The sequence below is a fragment of the Chiloscyllium plagiosum genome, unplaced genomic scaffold (genome assembly GCF_037043375.1).
Source record: "Chiloscyllium plagiosum isolate Xiang-an unplaced genomic scaffold, Cpla_swu_hap1 HiC_scaffold_41, whole genome shotgun sequence".
NCBI lineage: Eukaryota > Metazoa > Chordata > Chondrichthyes > Orectolobiformes > Hemiscylliidae > Chiloscyllium > Chiloscyllium plagiosum.
The window spans coordinates 2,710,807-2,725,944 of NW_028270179.1; positions in this window are offsets into that span (position 1 = coordinate 2,710,807).

The following is a 15,138-nucleotide window of genomic DNA, read 5'->3' on the forward strand; positions in this document are numbered from 1 at the left end:
TCAGCGTGGAGCCCAGTAAACACTTCCCTAGCTTCCCACAGATTTGTAGTGTACACCTCATCAGGTGCAGGTGATTTATCCAACTTTATGCATTTCAAGACACCCAGCACCCCGTCCTCTGTAAGATGGCCATTTGTCAAGATCTCACCGTTTATTTTCCCCACTCTATGTCTTCCTGTCCTTCTCCGCAGTAATCACTTCTGCAAAATATCGTTCAGTCTCCTTTGGCTCCACAATAAGGTTGCCTTGCTGATCGTTGTGGGGCCAAGTTCCCACCATCGTTACCGTTTTGTCCTTAATGCATTTACAAAAACACTTTTGGATTCTCCTCAACACTAAATACAAAAGATACCTCATGTTCCTTTTTGCTGTCCTGATTTCCCACTTAAGTATTCTCCTACTGCCTTTATACTGTTCTAAGGATTCACTCGATCTCTCCAGTTTATACCTGATACAGGAGGAGAAAGTGAGGACTGCAGATGCTGGCGATCAGAGCTGAAAATGTGTTGCTGGAAAAGCGCAGCAGGTCAGGCAGCATCCAGGGAACAGGAGAATCGACGTTTCGGGCATAAAGCCTTCTTCAGGAATGAGGAAAGTGTGTCCAGCAGGCTAAGATAAAGGTAGGGAGGAGGGACTTGGAGGAGGGGCGTCGGAAATGTGATAGGTGGAAAGAGGTCAAGGTGAGGGAGATAGGTCAGACTGGGGTGGGGGCGGAGAGGTCAGGAAGAAGATTGCAGGTTAGGAAGGCGGTGCTGAATTCAATGGATTTGCCTGAGACAAGGTGGGGGAAGGGGAAATGAGGAAACTGGTGAAATCCAAGTTCATCCCTTGCGGTTGGAGGGTTCCTAGGCGGAAGATGAGGCGCTCTTCCTCCAACCGTCGTGTTGTGTGGTCTGTCGATGGAGGAATCCAAAGACCTGCATATCCTTGGTGGAGTGGGAGGGGGAGTTGAAGTGTTGAGCCACAGGGTGGTTGGGTTGGTTGGTCCGGGTGTCCCAGAGGTATTCTCTGAAACGCTCTGCAAGTAGCCGGCCTGTCTCCCCAATATAGAGGAGACCACATCGGGTGCAGAGGTTGCAATAGATGATATGTGTGGAGGTGCAGGTGAATCTGTGGCGGATATAGAAGTTTCCTTTGGGGCCTTGGAGGGAGGTGAGGGGGGAGGTGTGGGCGCAAGTCTTGCACCTCCTGCGGTTGCAGGGGAAGGTGCCGGGAGTGGTGGTTGGGTTGGTGAGGGGTGTGGACCTGACGAAGGAGTCACGGAGGGAGTGGTCTTTACGGAATGCTGATAGGGGAGGGGAGGGAAATATATCCTTGGTGGTGGGTCCGTTTGGAGGTGGCGGAAATGACGGCAGATGATGCGCTGTAAATGGAGATTGGTGGGGTGGTAGATGAGGACCAGTGGGGTTCTGTCCTGGGAACCACAACCAACGGAAATAATGCAGTATGAATACTTATCAAAGAATATAACATAGATCATTATTTTTACCAGGAGAAAATAACAAAATGAAATCACTTGCCCTGATGTTTATGAACTTAACCCTATGTGTCACAATTTCGGACATGTAACAAAAGTTACTAAACTTTGCTGTTCAGTGTACTAAGATTTCAGTCAATCAAAACTGTGCCAAATGGAAACAGGTTCAATCACCAAGACTTGAAAGTTGCATTAGTGTATGGAAATCAGTAGACACATTAAATACGAGGATCAAGAAAGAATAATCACCGTGTGGTTTTGTTAATATCTAATCATCTCATTTATGTATTTCCTGCAGAAAATGCATAAACGCCCTCAAGGATATTTATCAAACAATTCAAGCACTTTTTTTCTTATAATATATGGCACAATATTTCACAAAGGAAATTATTTAGAACAAACGTTTTATTTTTAGAATTCCAGAACTTTCCGAGTGTTTATGAATCTGTAGTGAGATTTCTGTTGTGAGAGCACAAGAAGAATTCCCGTTCAGCCTCTGGGAGAAAGATTTGACTTAGAAATTAACAAATCCCGGCAAATTAGATACATTTCACACATGAACATTACATTGCAGTTAAATATTATCTTATATAACAACATTGGAGTGATAGTCTTACAAGTGACACCAACAGCTGCAAGTATAGTGCAATAAATATTCTGTACCTGGACGATTACCGACTACTTCATTTTTACAAGTAGGCTCTGATGTTGTGGAGTCAATAAGTTTTACTTCTGAAAAATGGTTATATCTTAAATGCAAGCATTTTTTATATTGAGCAAACGCCCCATGACAGTAGTAATCTGTTTGAAAATCAACGTGTTTAATTAGAGTAAACCGACCAAGAAGACAACCAAATGTGTTGACTCCAAATAACGTTCCATGACTCTCTCCATTTAAGTTCCAAATTCCAGGTGTGTAGCATAAAACTTCGATCAAACACTCACTGCAAAGTGCGATAGAGGGTTACATAAATAAAAAAATGTCCTGCTGGAAAAGCTGTTCAATCTTCCCAAATGCAGGTATGGAAGAGGGGTCAGCGAAAAACTGGATCTCATATTAAACACATCGTTTGCCAAATTGCGGGCGGAAAATAATCAGTATGGAATGGTTGGATACATTACATGTGGTGGACAGATTAACATGAGGAAGACAAAAATACTTACATGGGAAAGGCATTAGTAGTGTGCTGACCAGAGATGTGCACTGAATCATCAAGATGATCTGACTACAGCTTTATACAGAAAACTACACCAGAAAACCAGGGAACACATTTCAAGTTCAATAAGATCACTGGAGGGAGGATAAAAAGGCGCTGTTAAACTTCCAGTGGATAATTCTTTAATGGGATATTGTGGAGACTTTTTTTCAGATTTTCAGGTCCACCATCAGTTACTTGTCTATTGATGCTTTGGACTGAATAAGAATGCAAACCTTTCCACCACAACCACCAGCACTAACAAAGTCAATAGCACAGCCCAAGCTCTTCCATTCTCTCCATTGGCCTGGACATAAAGATCACCCAGATGCAATGTTAAACATTTTGTTTAAGGATCTTTTTTACGCTTAATCAGAATTCAGCATTCCATGGCATGTGCATGAGTTCATAGAGTCTCAGTGATATACCGGGCAGAAAGAGACGTTTCACCCCAACGCATCAATGTCAACAGATATCCTCGATAAATTTCGTCCCATTTGCCAGTATTTGCCAATATCATTCTCAGCCCTTCCCACTCAAATACACATCCAGATGCGTTTTAGATGTCTCAGCATCCAGCATTTAATTCAGCAGCTCATTCCATACTTACGGCATTGGCTGCATGCAAACGTTTTGTAACTTGTATGGCTTAGAAATATTAGCCCTTTCATTTTAAGTCGATGCTCTCTCATATTGGATTCCACCACCCTGACGAAAAAAAAATCGTGTCTGTTTAACCTATTAATACTCCTCATGATATCACAAACCTCCGTGTGGCCATGTCTCAGCACCCAACACTCCAGCTTCTGCCTGAAACGGTACAACACTGGCAACATCCTTGTCAGTCATTCCTGAACCTTTTCAAGTTTCATAACATCCATCCTCGTGCAAGGCGTCTAGAATTTTTGCAGCATTTCATTAATGGCCTAACCACTAGTCCTTTTCTAAAAAAGATTGAATCGTGAATTCGGACCGTGATTGATATGTTAGCTTCAAAGATGGCGTGTTCTGAATTATTGAACAGAGCTGACATAGGTTAATATATATGTGCGCCAAGGCAATAAACGGATGGAAATTATGGATGAGTAATACATTCTTTCTCAACCAACAAGCAAATCTTTCCTTTCCATGGCGATAAAAAAAACTGTTGGCAAAATTTCAGCTGGGGTCTGAAATGTACCTTGTATAGTTTGCACACTATACAACTAACTTGGCACACTATTAGCTTTGAAATATAGGCCAACGCTCTCCTTGCCTTCTGTCTTTCCCGATGAACTTGGATATTTGAACCTGAACATGACATGGAATTTCATTTTTAGGTTCAATTTCGGAACGTGTAATTTACTGGCGAGACAACATTTATTGCTGACACCTAATTCACCTTTAGAACGCGGTTATGAGCATCCTTCATGAATGGCTGAAGGCCACCTCCTACGGGTTGACCCACAATGATATCAGGGAGGGAATTCCATGACTTTGACCCCGTGACAGTGACGGAAAAGCAATATACTTCCAAATATATTTGCTATATATCTTCGGGAGGATTCAGCCCAGCGTGGCATGGGATCAGTATCGGAACAGCGAGCCAGTCAGTGCAAGGAGTTGGGACAAATGTGAGACTGAGATAGGCATGACCTAGAGTATGAATAGGCAGAGAGACGTCCCCGGGCTCAAAGGAACTGCAGGAGACAGAGGAGCAGATGCATAGTGAGATACTGAAAATGTTTGAAGAAAACAGGTTAGATGTGATTGGTGATGTGAACCTTTCTATTGTTGATTGCGTCTCACTTCGATCCAGGCGATCTGAGGGAGAGCTAATTATTAGATTGATCAGGAGGTTTCTTTGAGACAGTGCACGGACAATGCTCCCAGAAACGAGGCCATACTATTTGAGGGCAAATCTGCATCTGCAAATTGGGAGGATTTTACAGAAAATTTGGTTAAACTTCAGGACATTTTAAAAGAAATGAAGGTCAGTCCTGCCAAGAATCAGGAAACGTGGATATCAAGGGGAACTGTAAGCTTAGCCAATAGAAAAAAAAGAAGTGTAGAATAGATCCAGGCAGGTACAAACTGACGAAGCACTTGTGAAAATAGAGAAAACTGGAAAGGATGTTAAACGTGGAATTGGGAAACCTAAAGGGGGCCACGAAATGCTTTTATCAAGCCACGTCGATGAGAATCCAAGGTTTTTCATGTATATGTGAGAAGAAAGAATGCAGCAAGCGAAACAGTTGTCACATGCAACAATAAAGGACCCGGAGTTGAAATTATGCATTGAACCACGGAAAGTAGAGAGATGCTTAATGAAGACATTTAGCAGTATTCACCAATGGAAATGTGCAAGGGAAGAATTTCACAACGAGTTTGGTCGGAGCTTGAAACGGACTGCTACATCAGGTGATGGAAGCAATCACGTTGGCAACATTTAAGATGCATCTGGATGCTTACGGGGTATAGAGATACGGACTGTTTAAGGGAAGAATGCTTGAGTTTTAGTTTAATTAAGGCATAATGTTTGGCAAAGATTTGGAGTCTGAGAGCCTCTTCCAGTTCTTCACTTCCTTTTGTTATTTGTTCGAAGCCAGTATGTGAGTGATTTGGAGGAAATCTTGCAGCTAAAGCTTTCCCATATAACTGCTGACCTTTTCCTTCGAGTGCAAAATGGTCTTGGATTTTGACAGTGCGATCTGAAGGAACCTTCCAGACTTTCGTCAAGACGTCATGAATAAAGTACATTGTGCTGCTTCTGAGCATGGGCGTTGGAACGATTGGATCGTTGGGAATATAATGGCATTCATGCAGTGTGCTTTGTCCTGGATGATGCGAGCCTTCCAAGTGTTGTTGCAGCTGCACTGATCCAGACAAGATGGCAGTAATCCACAAAACTCATGCCCTGTGTCTTTTAGATAATGTAGCGTCTTTGGTCACAGCATTTGCCGCAGAATTCCAAGTCTCTGACCAGTTGCTGTATCCAATGTGTTTATGTGGTAAGTCCGGTTGAGTTCCTTGTCAAATGTAAACCCCAGGATATTGATTGTGGGGACTCATTGATTGTAACACCATTGAATTTGAAGGGGCAATTGTTATATTGTCTCTCCTTAGCATTTGTATGACGTGGATGTGGTGCTGGAAATACACAGCAGGACAGGCAGCATCCGAGGACCAGGGAAATCTATGTTTCGGACAAAGGCACTTCCTGATGAAGGGCTTTTGTTTGCAACATCGATTTTAGTCGTCCTCGGATGTTGTTGTGCTATTTAAGAACCACATTCTCGACTATATTCTCCAGCATCAGCAGTCCTCACTTCCGCCCTGTCACTTGTCAGCCGAGCCCACACATCGTCTCGATCTTGTTGCACTTTAGAATTGACTGTTTCCGTAACTACGTGGATGGAAATGATGAGGAACATTGGACACTCGTCATCAAAATCCCCACGCATGAAATTATGATTGAATCGCTGAAGATAATTTGGCCTTGGGCACTACTCTGAGGAACACATGTCGAGATGTTCTGGAACTGAGATTACTGACCTCCAATAACCTCGACATTTGGCCTATCCTCAGGGTATGATCCCAACCACTGGTGTATTTACCCCTTGCTAACTATTTATTCCAGGTTTGTTCATGCTCTGTCGAATGCGACCTTGAAATCAAAATATGTCAGTTCTCTTATCTCTGAAATTCAGTTATGTTGTCCATGTTTGAAACAAGGCCACAATGTGGTGACTAGCTGAGTGAATGTGCTCCAATCCAATCAGGCCTTTCTTTCTGTGTCACTGGATCTCATTCCTGACGGCCTCCCAAACAGCACTATGAGTCTACCACCAGCACATGGACTGCAGCTGTTCAAGGAAGCACTCACAGCCTCCTTGTTCATGTGGAAACTAGTGGTGGGCAATACGTGCTGGACAGCTAGAGAGGCCTATGTGTCACGAATGAATAAAAACAGCTATATGTCTCTAAATTCATCGTGCATTAAAATGGATTTCTGATTGACTTATCTTCAAATGTTTGGACAGACTTTTATTATACATGTTCACCGGCACACACACACACACGCACACACACACACACACATAGAGTTAATGACATGCATTCAAAAGCTGAGGCGTTGTGTGAGATGTAGAGTTCTTTTCTCCTGTGGTGAAACCGCTTGCTCACTTCCCAGTTTTTCTCAGAGGGGGGTATACATTCAATGCGTAGATCTCTGCCATTGGCTACGTTTGGTCCAATGAACTCTTGGGACCCAGGAATTGCTCCAAACGACTGTAATCTCCTCGCAATGGGGTGCCAGTTTGCTACCCCCTCCGGATGGTTAGACCCAGTCTTCCGGTAGACGTGTGGGGAGAATTGTTTGGAACTATCAGAGACACTGGTTAGGATTCTGTCCACAGAGCCTCAGTGGATGAAGGTGTTAATTTACTTATCAGTGGGTAGGTGAGGGTAGAGAATAGCAACAGAAATCAAAGTCTCGCTATCTTGTGGTCATCTTGGTATATCTGGAGATCTTTCTGCAGCGTAATCCTTCCCCCAATTTCCTGCTTCTGACCCTGCAATGTTTGTTCCAGACCAACTCGCCTGCACTTAGCGCTCACGTTAGATTGACTATGTGTTAGTGCAGGATTGTATCAGGACTGAGTCTGCAACAGTCTATTGCCCCACCAGATCTCCCTTTGTAGTAGTTAGTGCAGACATCAGTGCAGCCCGTACGGGAGAGTGCTTGCTGCTCGTTCATTACTGACAAATTGACATTGCTGTGCTCAGTGTAATATCAGCTCACAGCGAGTTCTAATTCCTCTTGACTCTCCATTTCATCCATGTTACACTGACACTCCGATCGAAATGCGCTCCCACTGTTTAAACCCGCTGACAGCGAGATCATTTCTCAGCGTGAGCTATCGGACAGTGTGGTAATCTCTTGCTGTTCAACCTCGACTCACGCCCCTTTATTAGCATTGACATTTGAAAATGTGGAGCTCCACCTGCATTGACGAGCCGCCAACACAGGCATAAGGACGAGTATCGGCGACTTGGACATTCAAGCCTGCTATCCCATTCCACAAAATCACAAGATTGTGAAACATCGATGCAGCATTTAACCATTTTGCCCCTGAATCTGCTCCACCATTCGAACAAAGCTGATAGCTTTCTCAACAGCAGGCTTCTGCCGTCCACCTTCCACTCCCCCGCCACATAATCCTTGATCGTCTTACGAACCAAGAGCCTAACTATTCCTGACTATAATGCACTTAATGGCCTGGCTTCAACAGCCTTCTGGGACAAGGAGTTTCAAGAATCACCATCCTATAGATGAAGAAATTCTGTCTTAAATCAGTTCAAGAGGGTTGTCCTTTTACTTTCAAGCTGTGCGCTCGGATCCCAGCCTTTCCTATTCACGGAGACATCTTCGCCATGTCCACTCTATCCAGGTTTCTCAGTATTCTGTAACTTTGAATCAAATCCCCGATTATGACTGATTTCTTTCCAACCTCATTCCTCTGCACTCGCGAATATTTTTTCATTCCCTGATCTTGAACAATGTCTCTCCCTCTGTGTTTTCCCTGTCTCTATCTGTCTCTCTCTCTCTCTCTCTCTCTCCCTCTCTCTTTCTCGCTCACTCTTCTTCTCTCTGTCCATACTTCCTGGAAGAACAGTTGCGTTTCTCTCTGCAGAAAAAGTCCAACCAGACTCGAAATGTTGACTCTGCTTCCCTCTCTCTCTATGCCAGACATCCTGACTTTTCCCAGGCAAGACTAGGTGGCAACACATGGGACATAGACAATGTGTGGTTAACAATTCAGCCGGTTTAATTTACAGCTCATAAGGAACAACCCCTCACAACCTTCGCAGTCAACGCAATCATCAAATGAAGTCCCGATTCTTACAACAGCGTTGTTCAAACGGGCACAGCCTCACGACAGATTCCACTTGTAGTGCTCTGCACACATTGACCGAGCACATCCCACCAGCTTTTTCACAGTCGGTTCTATACCCTGCAAGGAATTAAGGACACTTACATACGTCTGTTCTGGTCCAGTGTAAGCCTGAGTTAGAAGGGCGAATTCCAATGCCATGGAATCCCCCAGATTATTTAGGGCGCACCCTGATGCTATTTGGCCCGCTGTTTACAGTCCTATTCTGTGCAGGTCCAATATAACCTTCTGCTTTTAAAGTCTATGCCGCGAATGATAAAGGAAATGGTCGCTCTTAATTATAGCATTAACAAATGGACAATGACGCGAAGATACCTCTATTCCTTTGAGCCTCGTCATGACCCAGAAGTCTCGACTACACTCCTGTCGTGGTTTTTTTTCCCGAAGTGCGTTTCCTTAACTTATTTTACCCAATTCTCAACTCATGTGAAGAGCTGGATTATTGAGAGATTTTTCTGTCGGGCTATCTTTCTGCGCTCCACAAAATTGGAAAATGTAATTCACATCTCTGTGTTTGAACGATTTGTAAATACAGCAAACATTTAATGTTCCAGCCTGTAACCTTCTGCCGCACGAATTGCAAAGCTGAACCCGTCCCAAATTAACTCCTGTCTACTTCCTACCAGAATCGTCATTCTTCTGTCTGTGCCACCCTTGCACATTCTATTTCCGCGGTGGAGCACCTTATATGAAGCCTTCTTAAAATTTAAGTAAACCACGTCCAAGGGTTGCCCTTTGTCTACAACTCGTGTTGTCAATGTAAGCATGTGCTTCATCCAGTCTGATTGATATTACCTCATGAAATGACAGGGAGACAGAAAACGAGAGAGAGCGAGAGAGAGAGAGAGCGAGCGGGAGAGAGAGAGAGGGAGAGAGAGAGAGAGAAATGACAGAAGTAGGCAACACAACCTTTGCGCCTGTATTTTCAGAAACAGACAAGAAAGGATACTTTTCAGCTATCAAGCCTGCATCATTTTCATTTAACGATAGCATAGGACAGAACAGTAAAGCACAGTAAAGGCCCTCGAACCTCGATATTGTGCCGATATTTTATCCTTCCATCTACTACCACTCTATTTCTTCTGTGGGACAGCCAAAACTGTATCCAAGTAGCCAGATGTCCCTGTAGACCACGTGTCATTACTTTCTGAATTAGCAATCTCCATGCTAAAATTCATCTCGACATCAACTGCGATCCCCTATTCAATGTATTTTGTCACTTTCTCAAATAATTCCATAAGGTTTTTGAAGCATCATCTGCCCCTCACAAACATTCATCAAGCTGTACATTTCCAAATTATATTCAATACTTCCTACTTCTTACATTGTTCTGCTAATGTGGAGTTGTTGTTATTCTCCCAAATATTTGTGCAATAAACTGTGCAAGGTTATTGAGTGGCACGGTTGCTCAGTGGCTAACCCTGCTGCCTCACAGTGTCAACAAACTTGTTTGGATTCCACATGAGTGACTGGCCTTTTGAACATTCTCCCTGCATTGGCGTGCGTTGCCTTTGGGGAATTCGCCTTCTTCACACACTCCAATATTATTCTGATTCAGGTTATGTGGATTGGCCGTAGGAAATGGGAGGTGACTGGATCAAAGTATGGTGGTGGGTTTGGCTGGGATGGTCTCCAGACAGTCGCTTTGGAAACAATGGCTGAAACGCCTGCTTCCACACAGTAGGGATTCTGAGATTCTAGATCTGTTTCTATTATCCATTGACAGAGTCAACTGCAGAATACGAGGGATAGCAGCAGATCTCCAAATCTCTGGGAATACCCCCAACTAAAATAATTCACTCTGCCAAAGACTTCAGGAAGAAGAACAATGATCTGGAAGGAGATCATTACAAGGACATAAGTACAAGAATTGAATATCACGTTTTAATTTTCGACAAGTGATAAGACGTATTCGGTTTATCATATTTGGAATCCGGAAGTTGAAGAAGTGGTCTAATCAAGGTCTTCCGGGCGTCAACAGGGTAATTCAGGGAGATAAACGTAAACTAGAACATAGAAAATAGAACATCGAAAAGAACAGTACAGAACAGGCTCTTTGGCCCACGATGTTGTGCCGAGGTATAGTCCTAATGTAAAATATAGTAACTTATCCTACGGACCCCTCACCGCACTGATATCCATGTTCATGTCCAGCAGTCGCTTAAATGTACCTAATGATTCTGCTTACACAACCACAGCTGGGAAAGCATTCCATGCATTCACAACTGTCTGCGTGAAGAATCTACCTCTGACATCTCCTTTACACCTTCCTCCTAATATCTTCAAACTATGACTCCTCATACCAGTCAATCCTGCCCTGGGGAAAAGTCTCTAGCTCTTGACTCTATCTATTCCACTCATTATTTTGTACGCCCCTATCCGGTATCTTCTCTTCCTCCTTCTCTCCAAGCAAAAAAGTCTGAGCTTAGTCAATCTTTCTTTATAAGGCAAGTCCTCCAGTCCAGGCAGCATCATGCTAAACCTTATTTGCACCCTCTCCACAGCCTCTGTATCGTTTTATAAAGTAGGTCGACCAGAACTGGACCCAATATTCCAAGTGTGGTCTCACCAGGGACTTGTAGTGTTACAGCAAAACCTTGCGATTCTTAAACTCGATATCCCTGTTAATGAAAGTCAAAACACCATATGCATTCATAACAACCCTATCAACTTGGGTGGTTACTTTGAGGGATCTTTGTACTTGCATACCCAGATCCCTCTGTTCCTCCACACAGCCAAGAATCCTGTCTTTACACCTATATTCAGCATTCGAGTTCGACCTTCCAAAATGCATCACTTTGCATTTATCCAGGTTGAACTCCATCTTCCATTTCACAGCCCAGCTCTGCATTCTGTCTACCACAGCCTGCAATCTCCCTCCATACTATCAACGGGACCTCCAACCTTTGTGTCATCTGCAAATTCATTAACCCTCCCCTCAACCTCCTCATCCAAGTCATTTATAAAAGCTACAAAGAGCAGAGGCCCATGAAAAGAGCCCTGCGGGATGCCAAACAACACTGACCTCCAGGCAGAATACCTTCCAGCTAAAACGACTCTCTGCCTTCTGACAGCCTGCCAATTCTGAATCCAGATATCCACATCTCCCTGTCTCCTATACGTCCTGACTTTATGAATGAACCCATCACGGGCAACCCTATCAAATGCCTTGCTGAAGTCCAGATACACCACATCCACTGCTCGACCTTCGTCAGCCTGTCTCGTCACCTCCTCAAAGAACTCAAAAATGTTTGTGAGGCATGAACTGCCCCTCACAAAGCCATGCTGACTGTTTTTAATCACAATATGCTATGCCAAATAGTCATAAATGCTGTCCTTCAGAATTCTTTCCAAATCTTTGCTGACCACAGACGTAAGATGTAATTATTTCCACAGTTGAATTAAAAGTATAAGATATGCTTGGACGAATCCAAAGATTCCCTCCCTAAGGGTATTGTCGGTCAACCAACAGCACAGAGACCGCAACAGATGAAGGAGGCAGCTCTCCACGACCTTCTGGTGAGGGCAAATAATAATAATAGGCAATATTTGTTGGGTCCAGTAAGATATGTCCACATCATTTTGTAAGAATGAGGTTGAAGTCATTCGGGAGAGATAATAGAAAGCACTTCTGCACACCAAGAGTAGTGGCCCTCAGGAATTCTCGTACTCAAATGGTGGTGAATAAAAAGTCAGTTGTTCCGTTTAAATCTGAGATATACAGTTTTATTGAGCATTAGTGTCAAGGGATATGGATTAAAGGCAGGAATATGGTGTTAACACACCGATAACATATGGTGAAACGAGCGGCTGAGCAGGTTCGAGAATCTAAATGGCCTTATTGTCTTCCTGAATTCCTATGGGTAATTCATTTTGGTCTTCTTCCGCTCATTAATTACTCAGGCCAATAACTTTGTTCAGTACGTACTGTAAACTTGAAGGAGTCAGTGGTAAGCTTCCATTCCATTCACTCCATGTATCAGTTAGTGCTCTAATTTTTAAATGAATTCAAACAGGTGACAGTCATCATTCTGTCAGTGATGAAAGCCACTAGCGCAGTCTTTGAACCCATAAAATGAGAATCTGTGCTTCAGTCTTGTCATCCTTCCTCTCACAACTACAGTGATGATGTTGGCGACACTGCTTTTAATGCGGGGAAACCTGGTGTTTGTGAAAGTCAACAATAATTGCAAGTACTCCAGTTAATCTGACTTGCAGCGATTTGCACAGCTTCTCGTGGGCAAACGAGGGAAGCACTGCTTTCAACGATAGCTACTATACTCTTTGTTGTCGTTCGGGTAAATCATATGTGTTCATTCACATCAACATTCATTCATTCCTTTTTGTGTAATCTTGGAAAAGAAAAGAAATGCACACAGAAAGATAACAATCGTAATTCCCAGTCTGTCCAAAACTTTGTACGCTTGCATTCTTTCTTATTGCAAGTATTGATCGCCAAGGAGATATTTCCTGGCTTCTCAGACGTGCGATTGATATGCGACAACGTAATGATCATGGGATGTCGTGGTGCAATATAGGGTTCAAATTCTACCTGCTCCAAAGTTGTGTAATAACATCTCTGTAGCAGATGGATTTGCAAAAACTTCACCAGATTTGTTTTATTAAATGCATGGGTTTGCCGGACTTTAATTTCAAATGCATTGTCTTTAAAAAAAAAATTAGAATGTTTCACTAAATTAAAAACAAAACACTAGTCAGCACATTGGAATATTGTGAACAGTTCTCGAGCACTTTATCTGAAGAAAGGCAGACCACAGACAGTTCATTGGGCTGATGCCGTTATGGAGGTACTCTCTTCGCAGGATGGGTTCAGTAGATTGGATGAGAACACATTACGGTTTCGAAGAATACGAAATGAATTTATTGAAGAATGAACGACTCTTTAAGGACTTTACCGTTAAACTGATGTGAGGTCGATTGCTCTTGTCGCAGTGTTTAGGATCAGAGGGCCTCATCTCAGATCAAAGTGTCGACGATTTAAGACAGTGTTGAGGCCGAGTTTCTTCAATCGGATTGTTGAAACACCAGGGACTTCTTTACGCAAGAAGGCTGTCGAGCTTCACAAATTCAGTATGTTCAAAGGTCGGATAGACAGATGTTTTTTCAAGTCGCAATGGAATCGATGAAGTCTGAGGAAAATTGGATTTGAGGATAATGATATCATTCACAATTTCAGTGAATGGCCGAACAGAGTCGATGGGCTGAACAGCCTACGTTGGCTCCTCCATCGTTTGGTCTGATATATGCAATGGTTGCAGTTTGAAAATTTCATGATATCTGCATCCCTCTAAGTCCGGTCTTCTTTGATATACGCTGTCTTAATAAATCTGACTATATTGGCCATGCGTCAAGATATCTGTTGCAGCAGAAACTGTTTAAAATTAACGCCATCTATCTCTTCCTTTGAGATTGGTCTGAAACCACCCCCCTTTGAACAAAGCTTGGTCAGCTATCCATCATATAAGAATCGTTGAATTTTCCAGTTCACAGAGCGACCATTCAATCCATTGTATCTGCCACATTCCTCTCAATTCATCCCCTTCAAATGAATATCGAAGTCTCTTTTGAATCCTACCTTTACCTCTCTCCCTGGCAGCGGGTTGCAAATCCCAACAGCTATCTGAATAATGAAACCACTGAGTTACAGACCAGGGGATCTGTTCACTTTTATGCCAGCTAATGTTTCCAATCGCGTCTCACTTCTTGGGGCAAACTGCTCAGGAACGTTGCAGTCTCTCTTCCCAAATGGCTGCACAGTGTGAACAAACTGACCAGTTATTAATCGGCTATATCAATATCAGGCCAGAGCCACAGAAGTGCACACGGGTCTGGTCTTCACAAACAATTAGGAGAAAGTATTTCAAGCATTGTGCACTGTTGCGACCCCAATAAATTCTATTTAGAAACGGGATACAACAATCTGCATCCTTCTTGCTTTGTGCCCCTGATGTTTCAGTAAGGAATGCAGGAACATGCCCACAATTCCAAGTTTGCTGCATGCCTTTCTTGCCAGCGATGAAGAAAAGGTAACATAACAACGTTGGAAAGTAGTTGCGTTTCCGATCGGAGATATCCGTCATCTGTTCAATTCAGGCTTCATTTCATGGTGTTAATCCAGCGAGCCCTGGTGCATTGCTTTCTCAGACACGTGAATAAAACTGAATGACACCAGCAAAAATTAATTGTCCATGTCTCATTTCCCATTCAGGTCATTCATTTAACACAGTAACTGCGAGGAGGGCAGCAGTCACAAAAAACAGGCAAGACACCACGATGGCGTTGTCACTGTCGTAGATTAGCTGCAGGGTTTTGGTTACACAGCCGTCGGAAGACTATGTTCAGTCCGGATAACCACAGCACAGCAACGATATGGATGGTTTGGGGAGGCTCCAAAAGAGGTGTGGCAGGATAGAAGAGGTGACTGCAAAAACTTGGATCGTTTCCGATCGAGTATGGGAGTAGGAGGGGCGACGTGTCAGAAGCACAAAAAAATGATGCTAGGATAGGT